The 19,613-nt window shown below is 38.6% G+C and overlaps 1 long non-coding RNA gene across 1 annotated transcript in view; it reads right to left on the minus strand.

Moving 5' to 3' along the window:
• Positions 1-3,696: 3,696 nt before the first annotated feature.
• The window catches only part of LOC105722106 (uncharacterized), a 28,548-nt gene continuing 12,631 nt past the window's right edge, over positions 3,697-19,613 (minus strand). Inside the window, exons 2-3 of the long non-coding RNA XR_010338851.1 lie at positions 5,488-5,559; positions 3,697-4,640 (exon numbers count right to left, since the gene is read on the minus strand). This is a non-coding gene — a long non-coding RNA (uncharacterized LOC105722106). The remainder of the gene's footprint in view (positions 4,641-5,487; positions 5,560-19,613) is intronic.

Raw genomic sequence — 19,613 nt, forward strand, 5'->3', positions numbered from 1 at the left:
CAGTGTCTGTCAGATATGGCGCTCATGTGACATCTTCGTTTTGCTTAGTTTAGTTTTGTTTTTTCTTGAGATGGAGTCTAACTCTGTTGCCCAGGCTGGAGTGCAGTGGTGCAATCTCAGCTTCCACCTCCCGGGCTCAAGAGATTCTCCTGCCTCAGCCTCCTGAGTAGCTGGGACTACTGGCATGTGCCACCACCTCCAGCTCATTTTTATATTTTTAGTGAAGATGGGGTTTCACCATGTTGATTAACTCTCGCTTTTCTGATGACCTGATCCGGTATGGTATGCCCATATTGCACTCTAAACTTCCCTGTTTTCATCTGTGACAAATAATTTAAACGGATGTCTAAATTCTTTCTGAGAGCACTAATCTTGACTTCTATCAAATAATATTCCTGAAAAAATATTATGTGTAGTCATTCATCTTACTGAGAACAAAGTTTAAATTAATAAATTTAAAATTCGTAAAGATATGTATGTTTAAAATTGTGGTATGCAGAAAAACTTTTACAATTCTGATGAGTACTAGATAAATTATATGCCAGGTTAACTAAGGCAAATGATTGGTATCCATAATTTTACACTCTCAAAAGTTAGTTACATATCACCACAGAGCCACAAATGAAATGGTATTTAAATGTTTGAGCTAAGTAGCCATTAAAAAAAATTTAGTTGAAAAGTGAAAGATAGATTCTACTCCGGGTGGGTGCGGTGGCTGACGCCTGTAATCCCAGCAGTTTGGGAGGCTGAGATGGGCGGATCACGAGGTCAAGAGATCGAGACCATCCTGGCCAACATGGTGAAACCTCGTCTTTACTAAAAAAAAATACAAAAATTAGCTGGACGTGGTGGTGTGTGCCTGTAGTCCCAGCAACTTGGGTGGCTGAGGCAAGAGGATTGCTTGAACCTGGGAGGTGGAGGTTGCAGTGAGTGGAGATCACGCCACTGTACTCTAGCCTGGCGTCTAGTGACAGAGCAAAACTCTGTCTCAAAAAAAAAAAAAAAAAAGATAGATTCTACTCCATATCCTGCTCCCTTTACTCTGGAAAATAATCATTTCCAAGATTGGGACACTGTGCTGTGTAGACTGAGAGGCAGGAACTGCTGGGACTGAATGTGTATAAATGTGTGATAGAGATGTTTTAAAATGTATATTTAAAACACCTGAAAATGTTTCAGAGGCTTTGATGAAACAATTCTTCTTCCAGCAATTTACTATAACTTTATGTATAAAATATATGGTTTGGTATTGTTTGCAAGCAAAACAATGCTAACAACTTTAAATTATAGTCTATAAATAAAATGGCATATACCTGTATATGTGATGGGAGAGAGAAGGATATATTACTTTAAATATTTATTATCTCCTTTCGCTGTGTTTCCACCATTTTCAGTTAATACGAGGTGCACCTGCCCATCCAGGGATGATGGAGATGACACCCAAACAAATGCGACTTTAAACCCTGCTGTCCTGTCCGGCCCTGCATACTTGGTACATCTTGAACATAGAAGATCACACAGTGAAGTCATGGAAATACATCTCTTAAAGTAATATTTACTAACTGGTGAAAATATTTATAGTATATTGCTGATTTAAGAAATAGATAGATACAAAACAAATTTATGCCATAATAATTATTTTTAAACGCTCACGCAGTAATGTAGAGAATACGCTGTTGGTATACCTACAAGTATGCATGAGCATATACATGTAATATTCATGTACAAGGTATGTACAATAAATATTGTACACAAATGTATACATACCTCATATATAGTATATGTACCTATAAATTACATATGTATACATAAACACAAATGTATAACATATTATATATATGTGTACCTAATACAGATACCTATTCATATACATACAATTGCAGTGAGATTAAACATTAATCTAAGACATTAAAAAATTGAAGTTTAAAATTCCGTATTTTTTTATTTATGCATTGAACATATAGTATCATGTAATGTAAAAACAAAGCAAAATTCTGACTTCTGAAAAATAAAATCTTTTTGTGTTTCAGCAGCTGGGAGACCAAGCCTGCCTGTCTGCGAGGCTGCTCCCCCCTGCAGTTCATGCTCATATAGAGAGAGGACAGGTGCTGTAAATCACCATGGCTTTATACCTCACTTTTCATTGCTGTGGGTTCAGCATTATTATTTCCACCGGAAACAACAGAGTTAAGGAAGAAACCAATAATTTTCCCCATAAAGGGGATCGAGGAAGTAATCAAAGGAAGTGACATTTCGATTGTTCCTTTAAAGAGAAGCATCTTTTTGACATGTAAAATGTAAGCAAAACTACATCTCAAGCGCTAATAACTGCATGGTTAAAAGCAAGCAGGCATACCTGTTTTTGGCATCTTTAATATCACAAAACACTAATAGTGGTAACATTTTTTGAAAAATCACTATGTGCCAGGCCCTGTAATGACTGATTCACTTCGGTTTTGACATAAATCCGGCCCCCAAACACGGCAGGAAGATTTTTCTTCTTTTTAATCTCTCTTTACATCCCCTCCCGCATCCTGCTTTGGGAAAAGGAATAGTTGCATTTGGCAAACTGCAGAAAATGTTAGGTGAGATGAAATGAGGAGAGACTTTTCAGTGGGGGCAATCAGTCTCTTTTCCCTTTCAAGACTCTGGGAGGTGGGGATCGAAGGGAAGAACTCACAGATGAGAGGGAAGTTTTGATGAGGAAGCTCGTGACTAAAAGCATAAGAATCATAGTTTTTTTATATACTGAAATTTCAGGTGCGCTTATTAACTACCACTTACATCAAAAAGGCATTAATTGAGCGCCCATGAAGTGCAAGGAATACTAACAAAATTCAACGTGATCCTTGCTCACAGAGTTCTGCTGGTGGGGCAGTGTGCTGCACTTCGTTTTATGAGTTATCTGTTCACATGCCTAGCTGGCTTACTGAATGAGGAGTTGATGCCTGTGCACAGAACAGTACAGAATGGCTTTCTGGGCAACGAGCACAGAGTCAATTCAAATTAGAACCTCTATTTGCAAAGAAATGAGCCGATACATATGTTCTGTATCTGACTGAAAAAAGAAAGAGGGAGAATATTTAGAAAGCGTCTCTGTAGCTGATGCAGTTTTTTTGGTTTGTTTGCTTGCTTGAGACAGAGTTTCGCTCTTGTTGCCCAGGCCGAAGTGCAGCGGTGCCATCTCGGCTCACTGCAACCTCTGCCTCTCAGGTTCAAGTGATTCTCCTGCCTCAGCCTCTTGAATAGCTGGGATTACAGGCACCTGTAACCACGCCCAGCTAATTTTGTATTTTTAGTAGGGATGGGGTTTTACCATGTTGGCCAGGCTGATCTCGAATACCTGACCTCAGGGAATCCACCCCTCTCCGCCTCCTAAAGTACTGGAATTACGGGCGTGAGCCACCGCGACTGATGTAGTTTTAATGTCAGTTTTTGCATTGCATGCCCCATTGCGGGAGCCTGTCCCCAGATGGGCTGCACTGCAAGGGCGACAGGGGTGAGGATGAGCCACTCCGATCATTTATTTTGGTCACACAGAGGTGAGAGGAAGGAAACTTTGCAACAGGGACCAAGATGTCGCTAATACAAAAATCCTTCTTTTCATTTGTCAGCTGAGATTCCACCTGCAGTGAGGTTTCGTTTTCATCCCACAAATGTTTGAGGGAGAAAAATTCCTGACAAGTCACATTAAGAATGTAATATATTTTATTAAATATTAGTATTTCATTAAAGCAAGAAATGAGAATGTCAAACATTACATGAGAGAAAATAGAGCTCAATGCAAATGAAAATTTGATCAAATGCATACAAATTAGACACATTTTAAAATATGTTAATTAAAATTACAGGCTTTATTCCCATTTCATGATTTACTATCCTGGAGTGCTGTTCACATGTAATGAAGGAGGTACTGTTAAACAAAAGGATTGAAAAATGAAATCCCGTTTAATCACAGGCTGTGGTCAGGATTGAATCACTTCGCCGCGGCTTCCCGACTGCAGTACTTGGCAGCTGTTATTCAGGGCCTCACGTCCATCTTTCGTGTCTTCCCACAACTCAGTTCTTTTGCTCATTGTTCTCTGCATTCCAACCGATGCACCTCGTCATTCTTACATCTGAGTCATCAGCACAGAGCAGGGATTCCAGGTGAAGGTCAGCAGAAGTGTCCTGAAATGGAGCATCATGTTCCTGCTTCATGACATTATGTCCGTATTGGAGCTGAAAAATGTGTTAGTTTCCTCTTGGTTCAAGTCATCAGACAAACTACTATGTACATCATCTGGCCTCCAATAAAATCACAACTTTTAAAACTTTGCCAGTATATCTGGCAAAAATTTAATATATTAAAATTTACATACTCTCAAGTAATGACACAATGGTGTTCCAGGCATTTGAAATCATATAGGTTAGCAAGGAAAATATTTTGTATATTAAATATATGACATATATCATTATATATTAAATGAAGAGTGTTATTGTTGCTGCTGCAAATATACTGTATATGATGTGTATTAAACACGGTAAGTGCACATAAAGTTTTCCTTTTTCTTCCACAGTACAGACCTCTCTTTGAAGACTGGCAATCCAGCAAGGGAGATCATTTTCCAAACTCTTGAAAATATGTGAGGACTCATGACCTGTTACATCAATGGAATGTGAAGAGAATGGAATTATATCACATCTGTGCCAGTGAGCCTAATGGAAGAGGTGCCCATCCTCTCTCTTTCCTCATCCAACAGCTGGATGGAAGGACACTAAGGGTTTAGGTGAAGACAAAGTCCTGTGATGAGAGCGACCTGAGTGCCTCACAGTGCATGGAAGCCAGCTCCTCACCAGGAGCACATGCAGTGGCCCTATGTGTGCAAGGCATTTATCTCCATTGTCGGACCTGACCTTCAGGGGAATTTTGTAATGGCAGTTAACATTACCCTGGTAACAAAACAGAACACTGTCAAAGGATGCTTTATGGTGCCAACCATAAATCTAGATTACTTTGCAGAGCCCTCCAGAGAAACAGCAGCAGTAGGATGAATGTGATCTTCACATATAGATAGATAGATAGACACAGATAGATAGACAAACAGTTAGGTAGGTAGATGATAGATAGATATTTTAAGCATCAGATTGGCTAATGCAGTGTGGGACTGGCAAGTCCCATATCTGTAGGGTAGCCTGGCATCTGAGAACTCAGCAGGATTTCTGTGGTAAGGTCTTGAGGCAGAAATCCTTCTTTGGAAACCTCAATTTTTGATCTTAAGTCTTTGACTGATTGAATGAAGCTCATCCGTATTATCAAGGATGCTTTTTTTTTTTTTAAATTAAAGTCAATTGATTATAAGATCTATAAAATACCTTCAGAGCAACATTTGGATTAACGTTTGACCAACGAACTTGACACCACGACGTAGACAAGTTGACGCTTGAAATTAACCATCTAACCCCCGCTTCCCACCGACTCACATTGAGGGCCAACTCCATCCTTACCTCTGATTAGGTAGGAATGCACACCTGACCCTGGGGAAATCCAGCTAGGGCCTTTGATTTACATCTTGTGACCTAAAGGGAAAAATATATATTGTACCCAAAGTATTTTTTTGCAGTAATTTTCAATTGGGAAATATGAAAGCCGGGTAAACAACTAGGAAGGCAAAAGGCAGAAGTCTTTGTAACTTTAAGCCAGGGTCAAGACAATCAAACTTATGTACAAATCAGCATCATGAGGAAGCAGCAAGTAAAGGGTGTTCAACAGCCGAACAGGGCCTGGCTTCAGAGAGCATCAGAGATGACGTAAGATAAAAACGGAGACACCAGGAGAAAGGATGAGGATGCTGTCTCAATGCTAATTGCAGCTTCCATGAAATCTATCATAATTGAAGGTTTATTTTCAAATAACCTGTATATCCTGAAAGCAACTGCTACTGCCCAACTTGAGATGGCGTCAGTATTTGCTTTTCTTTTAAACAAAATGCCCTGACTAAAAGACAAACCAATAGGAACACTTTGCTGGGGGAAGTGTTGTTTAATCTCGAGTCTGAGAAATAAATGGGTGCAGTAAACAGGGGCAAAAGTTCAGACATGTTGTGTGTTATCCTCCCATTCCAGTTTGTGCTCCACTTTGTGAGGGAAAAGAGAGGGAAGGTCCAAAAAAAGAATTCTAAGGAGAGTGTAATTTAGGCTGCCAGCAATGCGAAGCCACTGAATAAAGTTTAATCCTGGGAGACAGACAGTACTCTGTTAACACTGATCAATCTTGAGTGAGTACGGGGTAAACGTCATTCAGTTTTCACTTAAAAATTATTTTATTATTATTATTATTTTGAGACAGAGTTTCACTCTTGTCACCCAGGCTGGAGTGCAATCGCAAAACCTCAGCTCACTGCAACCTCTGCCTTCTGGGTTCAAGCGATTCTTCTGCCTCAGCCTCCTGAGTAGCTGAGATTAGAGGCACTCACCACCACACCCGGCTAATTTTGTGTATTTTTAGTAGTGATGGGGTTTCCCTCTGTTGGCCAGGCTGGTCTCAAACTTCTGACCTCAAGTGATTCACCTGCCTTGGCCTCCCAAAGTGCTGGTATTTCACATGTGAGCCACTGTGCCTGGCCCAGTTTTCACTTTTAAATATATGTGTTCCACAACGGTTGAACTAATTTACACTCTCGCCAACAGTGGAAGACAGTGTGGCGATTCCTCAAGGACCTAGAAATAGAAATTCCATCTCACCCAGAAATCCCATTACTGGGTATATATCCAAAGGATTAGAAATCGTTCTACTATAAGGACACATGCACACGAATGTTCATTGCAGCACTGTTTACAATAGCAAAGACCTGGAACCAACCCAAATGCCCATCGATGATAGACTGGACAGGGAAAATGTGGCACATATACACCATGGAATACTATGCAGCCATAAAAAGCGATGAGTTCGTGTCCTTTGTAGGGACATGGATGAACCTGGAAACCATCATTCTCAGCAAACTGACACAAGAACACAAAATCAAACACCACATGTTCTCACTCATAGGTGGATGTTGAACAATGAGAACGCATGGACAGAGGGGAGGGGCGCATCACACATTGGTGTCTGTTGGGGGGAACTAGGGGAGGGACAGCAGAGGGTGGGGTGTTGGGGAGGGATAACATGGGGAGAAATGTCAGATATAGGTGATGGGGAGGAAGGCAGCAAATCACACTGCCATGTGTGTACCTATGCAACAATCTGCATGTTCTTCACATGTACCCCCAAACCTAAAACGCAATAAAACATATATCTATCTATCTATCTATCTATCTATATAATATATGTCATTGGGGTTTCTGTAAAGTAAGCATGTATTGTTTCAGTAAATACAATGAAAATAAAAATTATGTACTTGTCTTTGTCAAATATGATACAAATGTGAAAAGTAAAAAAGTTGAATAATAAAAATGTAAGAAATGCCTTTAGAATTAATGAGTTTAGATTCAAAGCAACCAAAATGTCATCTGTGGTTTACTTAAGATCTTTCTGGAATGTGTGACTAGATTGTGGTGGTGTAGAGATGCACTCAAGCTGAGGCATGAGTTAGCGTTGGCGCCACAGTCCAGGCTGACGCAGGGCCATGGAGAGCCAGTCTAGGTTCAGGCCTGGGAGGAGGATAACAGATACAGTGCATGTCAGGTAGGCTTGATGATGCTTTCCATCAGCTAGAGTGTGGGAGAATGACAAAGGAAAGCTAAACATGGCTTCCAAGTTCCCGACTTCAGCAATTAGGCTGATACTAATTAATACTTTGCCTCAGAACGTGAATGCAGACATGTTATGGATAGCCTACTTCAAAAGAAAATGCAATAGGGTTGTTTTGAATTAAACACACATATATAAATTCTCAAGTAATGAAGAACAAGAACTGGAATTACAAACGCTTTAAAAATATTTTAAAAGATTAAGAGAGTTGCCCCAGATAGTGTTCTAAAATTTTGTTTACAAAAGAATATATATGGGGTTTATGGTTGTAACACGAGGAGGGAAGAGAGAATACAACAAGCTGCTCCTTGCTTACTTTTAATTCTTTTTGACAATTCCAGGGAATTACTGGAATTGAGTTGCTTGGATACTACCACGTGAAACGCAGACCTGCCGTGACCCTCATTTAAGTAGTGGAAGATGGAGAGCTGCACCTCCGGAGATGGCTGAACCTCAAATCAAACTGCCTGAAACCAGAGCTCTAATGCTGACAAGTTATGTATGTTCTGTTTGCTAGTGTCTTGATTGGAACACATTTCATTTTAAGTCATCCACATTTAACATAAATATTTAATCAAAGTTGCCAAGTGTGCTTTGAAGTATTAGGCAACAGTCATTTTTCAACTCAGGTGTCTAGACTAATCAAACTTTAAGAAAGAGTGCAACGTTCATAATGACACCATCATTTTATTGAATCATTCCAGTTAAATTTGATTTCAGTGCAGAAATCACAACATTTGCTTTTCTCTGATAGAAATGCAGCTCAGAGCTATAATTTTCATTTTGATTGAAGGGTATACAGCTTGTGGTGTTTGGGGCTCCACTTGAAATTCAAAACTATGTGACTCTCATTCAGACCCATATTCTGTGACCCTTTCTTTAAACTGAGAAAGGAAAGGGGAAACGTTTTTGACACCAATTCTCTACCTCCCCACTTTTGTCAGGCTAAATTTCTGTTCTGCTGAAAGAGGTAAATCTTTTGCTAAAGCTGTTGAACTGCACAGATAATACCTCCAAAATATTATTGTCAAACTATCAAGAGAATGATGTTATTGGAGGTTGTATTATCCTTCGCTGACTCCCAGAGTTGAGATGAAGATTAAGTTAGATGATATACACAGATGCTATTGACAGAATCACTCTTAGAAAAAAAGAAACTATAAAAATGTTCAACCTTCCATTACAATGTTATTGAAAGCAGCATTTGTTTGTTTGTTCCACTAACTTTTCTAAAATTCTTTAAAGAATATATTCGATTATATTGAGATATACACTTTTTGATATTGCCTCACTCATAAAAAAGTTACATTTGGACATTTTAAAAGCATGTGAGAACAATGAGAACACGTGGACTCAGGGAGAGGAGCATCACACACTGGGGGCAGTTGGGGGGGTTGGGGGGAGACAGCGGGGGTGGGGAGGGTGGGGAGGGATAACCTGGGGAGAAATGCCAGACATAGTATGCACCTAAAGTAAAATAAAATTAAAAAAAATATATGTGAGTTTTCAGTACTGATAGATTGTTGAAACAGAGTTCCTTTGGTTTGGGGCAGAGATTTTAGAACTAAAACAGATTTACAAGAAAAACAAACAAACCGACCCATTCAAAAGTGGGCAAAGGATATGAACAGACACTTTTCAAAAGAAGACATTTATGAGGCCAACAAACATATGAAAAAATGCTCAACACTGGTCATTAGAGAAATGCAAATCAAAACCACATTGAGGTACCGTCTCACACCAGTTAGAATGACGATCATTAAAAAATCTGGAGACAACAGATGCTGGAGAGAATGTGGAGAAATAGGAACAATTTTACACTGTTAGTGGGAGTATAAATTAGTTCAATCATTGTGGAAGACAGTGTGGTGATTCCTCAAGGACCTAGAAATAGAAATTCAATTTAACCCAGCAATCCCATTACTGGGTGTATATCCAAAGGATTATAAATCATTCTATTATAAAGACACATGCACACGTATGTTCATTGTGGCACCGTTTACACTAGCAAAGACCTGGAACCAACCCAAATGCCCATTGATGATAGGCCAGACAAGGAAAATGTGGTACATATACACCATGGAATACCATGCAGCCATAAAAAACGATGAGTTTGTGTCCTTTGTAAGGACATGGATGAATCTGGAAACCATCATTCTCAGCAAACTGACACAAGAACAGAAAATCAAACACCACATGTTCTCACTCATAGGTGAGTGTTGAACAATGAGAACATATGGACACAGGGAGGGGAGCATCACACACTGGGGTCTGTTGTGAGGAATAGGGGAGGGACAGCGGGGGGTAGGGAGGTTGGGGAGGGATAACACGGGGAGAAATGCCAGATATAGGTGTCGGGGGGATGGAGGCAGCAAACCACATTGCCATGTATGTACCTATGAAACAATCCTGCATGTTTTGCACATGTACCCCAGAATCTAAAGTGCAATAAAATACATAAATATATATATATATAATAAAATAAATAGTGGCAGAAATGAAAATCAAAAGAATGTTTTCAAACCTAAGTAGAAAAGGTTTAGTGCAATTTTCCAGCAATAAGTCCCAGGAGAAAGCCTTGCCCAAGATTTAGCCAATGGGGCAATTGCTTACTCAAGGCTTTGATCTTTTTCTAGTCCAAATATATTTCTGTGACCAATGCATGGGGTAGTGTGACAGGAGGCAGCCAGTCAGGTGAAGCCATGGCTATGAAGTAATGACGTCAGGTTCAGAAAAGGAAAACTGTATATACTCACACGGAACAACTAGTAAATAGATCAGATCCCAGACATCATGGTTCATAAGCCGCATGCAGAGGACGTGCTCAGCATTGGACTGCATGCTCCACCCTGCCAGGTGCAGGCATTCTACTGAGTCGATTGAGGTCAGATGCGTTCCATCAGAGGGGTGTCTGGCCATCAGGTCTCCAGGAAGTTGTGTGAAATTGGCAACAAAAGATAGAAAGTAGGCTGGGGGCATCTGTGGGTTCCAATACACAAAATTCTAAAATCCAAATATCTGGAAGTCCAGAATGGTCTGCATAAGGTTGAGGCAAAGGTGAAGAGGACACCAAATGACCAAGAGTGGGTAAGCTGGTGTCGACAGGTCAGGAACTGAAGATGGCATGGCAGTGAGGATGTATCCTGAAAGACCAGGGCTGGACGGATGTGGCGTAGAGGAGTCACAAGGCTGGAAATGCACACAGCCAGAAGCTAGGTTTCAAAAGGTGACGTATTTTAAGATGTGGTATATTTTGTCGACCAGTTTTAAACTGTTTTCTCTAAATTGTCTAAGCTTCAGACCCCCTAAACCTAGACACAGCTCTGAGTACATGTGTCTGGAGTGGATTGGATGTTTGTGGGATTTGTATACAGCAATTCACATCAGACAGTAGCCCCTTAAGGACACAGCATCCCACCGGTGCCTGTTAACACTTAGCTTCTATGGAGACGTGATGTGAACGGTGACCGTATCTGCAATGTATTTTGTAATTTAAGTTAACATTTAGCATTTTTATCAACAGTGGCTTGAGGACTTTAGGCCACAGTGAAATGGCAAATTTAAAATAATGTACAATAATGGGGAATTTAGATGAAACATTTTACTTTCCAGTATTAAATTTAAAGGACAGATTGAGTGTCCTTTATCCAAAATGCTTAAGACCAGAAGTATTTTGAAATTTGTATTTTTTTTTAAATTTTGGAATGTTTGCATTATACTTCCTGGTTGGGCATTCTGAATCCGAAAATCCAAAACCTGAATTGTTTCAATGAATATTTTCTTTGAGAGCATCTTGTCAGTACTCAAAAAGGTTAGAATTTTGTAACATTTCATATTTGGGGTTTTTGGATTTTCAACCTGTACCGGTTTTGTACCTGCTACTATCCTACAAGCTCATATCTCCTCTTTCTCTAGTGTGGTCAGAAGCCTTGGAGTAAAAATCCACAGGGTATTTCTCTATTCACACATTTGGGAGGTGATTCATCCCTAAAAGACAGCTCAAGGCCTCTTCAAGAATCTTCCAACTTTCTCATTTCCTGAAGTTCTATATATTTTCAGTTGCTACTGAAAAAGCAAGCTACATTTTATGATTTGCTGTTTATTGAAGCATGTATTTTTCTCTGGAACACTGTTTTATGCGTGTGTGTGTATACCTGGGCATGCATGGGTGTGTAGAGTTTACATTGTATAATTTGTTTGTTGACTTACGTTTGTTTCTATTTTAATAGTTCCATGGAGCAGAGGTCTTAATTATATCAGGCTGATTCATACATTTGATATTTTGTATTTTACAGAAACTTAGTGCTAATGGTGATCTATTTTTTCTTAATTTTAGATTACTGAAAATTCGACTTGATTTTACTAGTTCAGAGAGTAACTCCTTTATCAAGTTTGATATAAGGTGTTTCTTGATATCAAACAAAAATTATTAATACTGACCATATACCTTTAGAGAACTGGGTTTTAGAATTTAATAAATATTTTTGAAAATTATAGGTAAATTTTACCAAGTATGTATATACACAGCCCTATACAGTTTTGTAATTGAGGCACTTTCTAAATGGCTTATTTCCATGCATTTTGAGAATGAAAGTTTTAGAGGTATTAAAAAAAAGTAAGCAACAGAATCCCATAGACTTGTCAGCCAAAGGTGAACTCATCTTCCTCAACTCCTATTGCTCACTGACTAAAATCCTTTTTTTTTTTCCAAAAAGTCAAGGACTAAGAAAGGATATTTTTCAGGAAACACGGCAAGTTACAGTTTAGAGAACATTTAATCCATCTGAAGATTGGAGGTAATCCTATTCCAGCAACAATCTTATCTTGGTTATTTCCTAACAGGAATGAAAGAAAATTTGGGTGGAAAAAATCCCCAAAATTTAAATGATAAACTTACATTCATTGTAATAGTAACTCAAAAAATAGATTGAAGTTGATGGGTATTATGTTGCTAGTTGCTAGGGATACAAAGATGATTAAAATAAACATATTAAAATCCATTAAACCTGTATAATAAAATAAATTAAAATCTGATCTTCAAAGAGTTAGATATATAAGCAAAATAATTACAGTGTAAGGAAAGTGATAGCCTTGGGTTAGGGCAGGTGTATAGGGAAGCACTTCTCAATTGCTTCTCTAGGTTTTTTCACTTACTCTCGAAATGTCAGTGTGCCTCAGTATTTTCTACCTGCTCATTTCCCCTTTACAGACTACTAGAAAGTCTTGGCCAGGCGCGGTGGCTCAGACCTGTAATCCCAGCACTTTGGGAGGCTGAGGCAGGTGGATCACAAGGTCAAGAGATTGAGACCATCCTGGCCAACATGGTGAAACCCCGTCTCTACTAAAAATACAAAAATTACTTGGGCATGGTGGCGCATGCCTGTAGTCCCAGCTACTTGGGAGGCTAAGTCAGGAGAATTGCTTGAACCCAGGAGGTGGAGGTTGAAGTGAGCCGAGATTGTGCCACTGCACTCCAGCCTGGTGCCTGGCGACAGAACAAGACTCTGTCTTAAAAAAAAAAAAAGTCTTGTGTGAGATTGGTCTTAATTGACAGCTGTTAGCTGAGAATGTCCACATCTCTGTCTCCAGCCCAGATTCTCTGCCAAGGGCCAGCCCCACATATTCCACCTTGCATCAGCCATTTGCCAAGTAGACAGCTTAGAGCCCTTTCATGTTCATAATGGGGAAAACAAAACTCATCATGCCCAATTCTTTCTCTCAGATTTATGTCCTCTCTGATCTCAATCATTTATTCATTCTTCACACACACACACACACACACACACACACAAATGCATGCATGCATGGACACATATATAACTTAAGTCAGATCCAGAATAAGTTATTAAGAATAAAAGTTTAACAGAACAAAATATGCATTCATGGAGCTTATAATTTTTACCCACAAAACTGAATTATCAGTTACTATTGTGATAAATACTTTGAATTATGGAGAGTTCTAATCAAGACAAAAAAATAGTCATTCAGGTTACTTAGCAGACATATTACTAGCTTTGATTGGGAAGTGAGGAAAGAACTCTTTAGTAAGTTGTATTCCAGTGAGCAATCGTCCCCTGTCATATTGTATTTTATTAGAATTGTAGCCCTTATCATAACTGTGATTATCTTGATAATTTGTTTGTTTACTCCAGTGGTTCCCAAAGTGTGTCCCATGGATTCACAACACTTTCACCAGGTTTACAAAAATCAAAAACAATTTTTAATTAGACTAAACCATTGCACTCTGCGATGGATCAGTACACACTGGTGCGGTGGCCGCAAGCTGTACTAGCAGGCCATTGAACTCTTCATTGGCAATACTTGAAATAAAACAAACAAATAAATACATAAAGCCAGTTTCACTTAAGACTGTCTCTTGGCTGTGGGTGGTGTCTCATGCCTGTAATCCCACCACTCTGGGAGGCCAAGGTGGGCAGATCACCTGAAGTGAGGAGTTTGAGACCAGCCTGGCCAGCATGGCAAAACCCCATCTCTCCTAAAAATACAAAAATTAGATGGGCATGGTGGCACATGCCTGTAATCCCAGCTACTCGGGAGGCTGAAGCAGGAGAACTGCTTGAACCCATGAGGTGGAGATTGCCGTGAGATGAGATTGCACCACTGCACTACAGCCTGGAGGACAGAGTGAGACAATGTCTCAAAAAAAAAAAAGTCTCTTGATGAAGTACAAAAAGTTAATTTCACTATATTTTGAGCTATTGGTACACGTATTATTAATGTACTGTGCTATGAAATAGGAAGTCTGTGTTAAGCACTTCCACGACATACCAGAATATGATGGAATTTTTGAGAAAAAGTGCTCTTGAAATTAAGTTGTGAGCTGGACTAGAGACTTTTTCATAAAGAATTATCTTTACTTGAATAAATGACTGAAGACTTTTGATTTTCTTGAAAATGAATAAAGTGAGCCTATCATAAAACTGATGGTATTTTGTTGCCAATAATAAAATTAAAGCCTTGTATCTGCTACTGTTGTCAGCTTCCCGATTTAAAGTCTTTTGGATGACATTTGGGATGATACTAACAAATGTGATTATATATAATGTAATCAAATGTGTCAACATTTGGAAATTTTTCATAAATCTGTGATTCATTATTTTTCAAATGACTAATACATGATTTTACAGAATCATGAATGGGTAAAATATCCATTCAAAGTGCAAGATGAAAGGATGTGTATATAATGGAGTCTGGAAAGTTCACTGATAGGACTTCAGATCCCACATTGGAATTTATCTTTATGAATCTGCCTCCCTTCAGTGTAATATCAAGGAATATCTGAAAGGCTATTACTGATCAAGGAAATAAGAGAGGACACAAAGAGATGGAAAAACATTCTACGCTCATGGTTAGGAAGAATCAATATTGAGAAAATCGTCATACTGCCCAAAGTAATTTATAGATTCAATTCTATCCCCACCAAGCTACCATTAACCTTCTTCACAGAACTGGAAAAAAACACTTTAAACTTAATACGGAACCAAAAGAGAGCCCGCATGGGCAAGACAATCCTAAGCAAAAAGAACAAAGCTGGAGGCATCACGTTACCTGACTTCAAACTATACTACAAGTCTACAGTAATTAAAACAGCATGATACTGGTACCAAAACAGAGATATATACCAAGGGAACAGGACAGAGGCGTCGGAAACAATGCCACACATCTACAACCATCTGATCTTTGACAAACTGGATAGAAACAAGCAATAGGGAAAGGATTCCCTGTTTAATAAACGGTGTTGGGAAAACTAGCTAGCCATATACAGGAAGCTGAAACTGGACTCCTTCCATATACCTTATACGTAAATTAACTCCAGATGGATTAAAGATTTAAACATAAGAACTGACACCATAAAAACCCTAGAAGAAAACCTAGGCAAAACCATTCAGGACATAGGCGTAGGCAAGGACTTCATGACTAAAACACCAAAAGCATTGGCAACAAAAGCCAAAATAGACAAATGGGATCTAATTAAGCTTAAGAACTCCTTCACAGCAAAAGAAACAATCATTAGAGTGAAGGGGAAACCAACAGAATGGGAAAAAATTTTTGCAATCTCCCATCTCACAAAGGGCTAATATCCAGAACCTACAAAGAACTAAAACAGATTTACAGGAAACAAACAAACGAACCCATTCAAAAGATGAACAGACACTTTTCAAAAGAAGACATTTATGGGGCCAACAAATGTATGAAAAAATGCTCATCCTCATTGGTCATTAGAGAAATGCAAATCAAAACCACATTGGGATACCATCTCACACCAGTTAGAATGGCGATCATCAAAAAATCTGGAGACAACAGATGCTGGAGAGGATGTGGAGAAATAGGAACACTTTTACACTGTTGGTGGGAGTGTAAATTAGTTCAACCATTGTGGAAGACAGTGTGGCGATTCCTAAAGGACCTAGAAATAGAAATTCCATTTGACCCAGCAATCCCATTACTGGGTATATACTCAAAGGATTATAAATCGTTCTATTATAAAGACACATGCACACATATGTTTGTTGTGGTGCTGTTTACACTAGCAATGACCTGGAACCAACCCAAATGTCCATCAATGATAGACTAGACAGGGAAAATGTGGCACATATACACCATGGAACACTATGCAGCCATAAAAAAAAACGGTGAGTTTGTGTCATTTGTAGAGACATGGATGAATCTAGAAACCATCATTTTCAGCAAACTGACACAAGAAGAGAAAACCAAACACCACGTTTTCACTCATAGGTGGGTGATGAAGAATGAGAACACTTGGGCACAGGGAAGGGAACAATACTCACGGAGGTAGGTGGGGGAGGTGGAGGGGAGGGGAGGGATGGGGGATGGGGAGGATGGGGAGGGATAACACTGTGAGAAATCCCGATGTAGGCAACAGGGGAGATGGAGACAGCAAACCACCATGGCATGTATGTACCTATGCAACAATCCTGCAGGATGCAGGATGTGCACATGTACCCCAGAGCTCAAAATACAATAAATATATATATATATATGCCTGCCTTTTTCAAGGTAGATTTTCTTTATATAATTCATCAAAAAAAAAATCACAATATTTAATGCAGACGCAGATACAAGAATCTAGCCATCTTCTATGAAAGTGGATATACAAAGATTTGCAAAAATGTAAAACAGTAACACTCTTTTCATTGTTTCTATTTTTTAAATGGGGTTATTTTTCTTAAAAACATTTTCACATTAACGTATAATGACTTTACTGTTATTTAGAAATAAATAAATAAAATTTTAAAAAATGCCTCAGTGTTGATTTCGACTACAGGAAATGTCAGTGGATAGAACTCACACAAACAAAAGTTTTGACGAGATCTCAGTTTTTAAGAGTACAAAGTGGTCTTCAGTCCACGGAGCTGGAGCAGTGCTCACTAGCCAAACATGCTTTCTGTCTCTTCCCATTAGAAGGCAAAGATCATGAGAACGAGGAGCTCGCCTGACTGCCACCACTTCTGTCTTCACTTTGTGGAACAAGGCTGGCAAATAGCTCAGAGAAGGATTTCCTCAGCTGTCTGTGATTGCACGTCTGGTTTAATTCACCACACCCCAGTAAATACTGACCTGCAGGGCCGTGGCTTCTCTCCAGCTGTTGGCTGAGTCATTTTTACATGTCATGTCCAGGCCACTCAAATATCTCTTCTTCCTCCCTGGGCTAATAGAGTCCTCATGGAGCGCATGAAAGTCAGGAGAGATGAGATGATATTTTAATGTTCTAGAAATATCATTTCTTTATTTAGGGAACATGTGCCAGCTGATGACCAGCCACAAAAATGGAATCCAAACTGTATTGGAATGCTTTAAATTACTCTGCAGTTTTTAAGCATACAGTCCTGGCAGAACTTTTAAGAGTTCAATATATCTGCCAATTTCTTTGTCTAATTATACTGAAGATCATATTTACCTTTCCTACCATTGGATATGGTAGATTTATAAAGATTGCCTTTATAAGCGTTGTCACTTCTTCTTAGTTGAAACTTTAGAAATGGTGTGGGCTCTCTTAATATATTCTTGTTCAAAATTATTCTACAGTAGTGTAACTGCAATTAATTGTTTGCAATTTAATTTGGGATCCACAGGAGGAAAAGGTGAAATGTGATTTCCAAGTAGTTATCTTTACCATTATGGTTTAATGACATATATTAGCCATACAAAGGCAAAAGCCACGTAACCTGGGGACCAGATTCTAGTACTTTATGCATAGAAGCAGCAAAGTGATTCTCATTAATCTTTATAGGAGTCAAATCCACTGTAAACCTTAAGGCAATGATTATAACACATAGCCTGGTGTTCTTACAAGTCAACACCATCTAGGCTTGGCATGCGAATTTCAAAAATGACTGTTTTCCGTGTGGACACCCAGTGGAGATGAAAGTGTATTTAAGCACGAATAAAAGCTTTTTAGTTTTAACTAGTAGTTATGAGTATTTTTAAAGCTGCAGCTCAATAGAGAATGTTTAAGCAGAATGATGATCACAAAAGTAGTAGCACATATCTGCTGCAGTGACTAAATAGATATGGGACCTTATTTCTTTTTCCTTAAATCTGAAATATTGACATATTTTCTATTATGTACTTGGAACTGAGAGTAGTATTACACACAAGTTGCTAAGTATAATGATGATTATTTTTTAAATGTCTCCCCTAGAACGCTAAAAAGAACAGAAACAAAGTCACAAAAATAACTTTATAAACTGTGTACTTAAAAGGAAATGTGATTCTGGCCTTTGGCCTGGCATATATTAAGCTGGGAAGTTGTTACTCCATCCTAACAAGTGAAAAGCTGAAGGAATGGAAAATCAACAACCCTTTTCAGACCCACAGAAAAGTAAAGACTCAGGACAAACCGTTACCTCTACAAGTGGAGAAACAAGCAGACAGGTAATGAGCATCACAACATAGCAAAGCAGAAATCTCTGTAGGAAACAGTACCAGGTACTTCATGTTACACTTTCACAAAAATTACAAGGCATACTGAAAGGCAAAACAGAAATTTGAAAAGACAGAACAAGCATGATAACCTGACTCAGATATGGCAGGGATGTGGGAATTGTATCAGGAATATGAAAGAATAATGTTAAATGCTTTGATAGAAAAAGTACACCCAAGAACAGATGGGCAATGTAAGCAGTGAGTTGGACATTCTAGGAAAGAATTAAATAAATTCTAGAATCAAAAACACTGTCACAGAAAAATTTTAAATGCTTTTAATGGGCTGGACATGGCTGAGAAAAGAATCTTCATAGTTGAAGAAATGTTAATAAAAACTTCCAAAATTGAAAAACAAAGCAAAAATAAAAAAGACTGAAAAAGTTAGAATATTAAAAGATTTGAGACAATTACAAAAGGCATAATGTATAAACATAGGGAAAGCAAGAAGGAAAGAAAGAGAAAAAGGAACAGAAGAAATATTTGAAATAATAATGACTAAGAACTTCACTGATTAATGTGACACCAAACCACAATTTCAGGAAGCAGAGAAAACACCAAGCAGTATAAATGCCACAAAGAAATAAAGGGCAAGAAGAGAGAAAGAAAAAGTCCTACACTTATATTCAGTCATATAACATTCAAACTGCGGAAAATCCAAAATAAAGACAAAATACTGACTGCAGCCAGAGGGAATAACATCATATTTATAGAGGAGTAATTATAAGAATGACATCTGACGTCTCAGAAACCGGCAAGCAAGAAAAGAAGAGAGTGAGACATTCAAAGTATTGGGGGAAAAAATCCACCCGCCTTTAATTCTGTACCATGCAAAATTACCCTTCAAAAGTGAAAGAGAAATAAAACTTTCTCATACAAACAAAAATTGAGGGAATGTATTGTCAGTAGACCTGCCTTG

The sequence above is a fragment of the Aotus nancymaae genome, unplaced genomic scaffold, assembly GCF_030222135.1.
Source record: "Aotus nancymaae isolate 86718 unplaced genomic scaffold, 86718_ANA_hifiasm-v0.15.2.pri h1tg000065l, whole genome shotgun sequence".
Lineage (NCBI taxonomy): Eukaryota > Metazoa > Chordata > Mammalia > Primates > Aotidae > Aotus > Aotus nancymaae.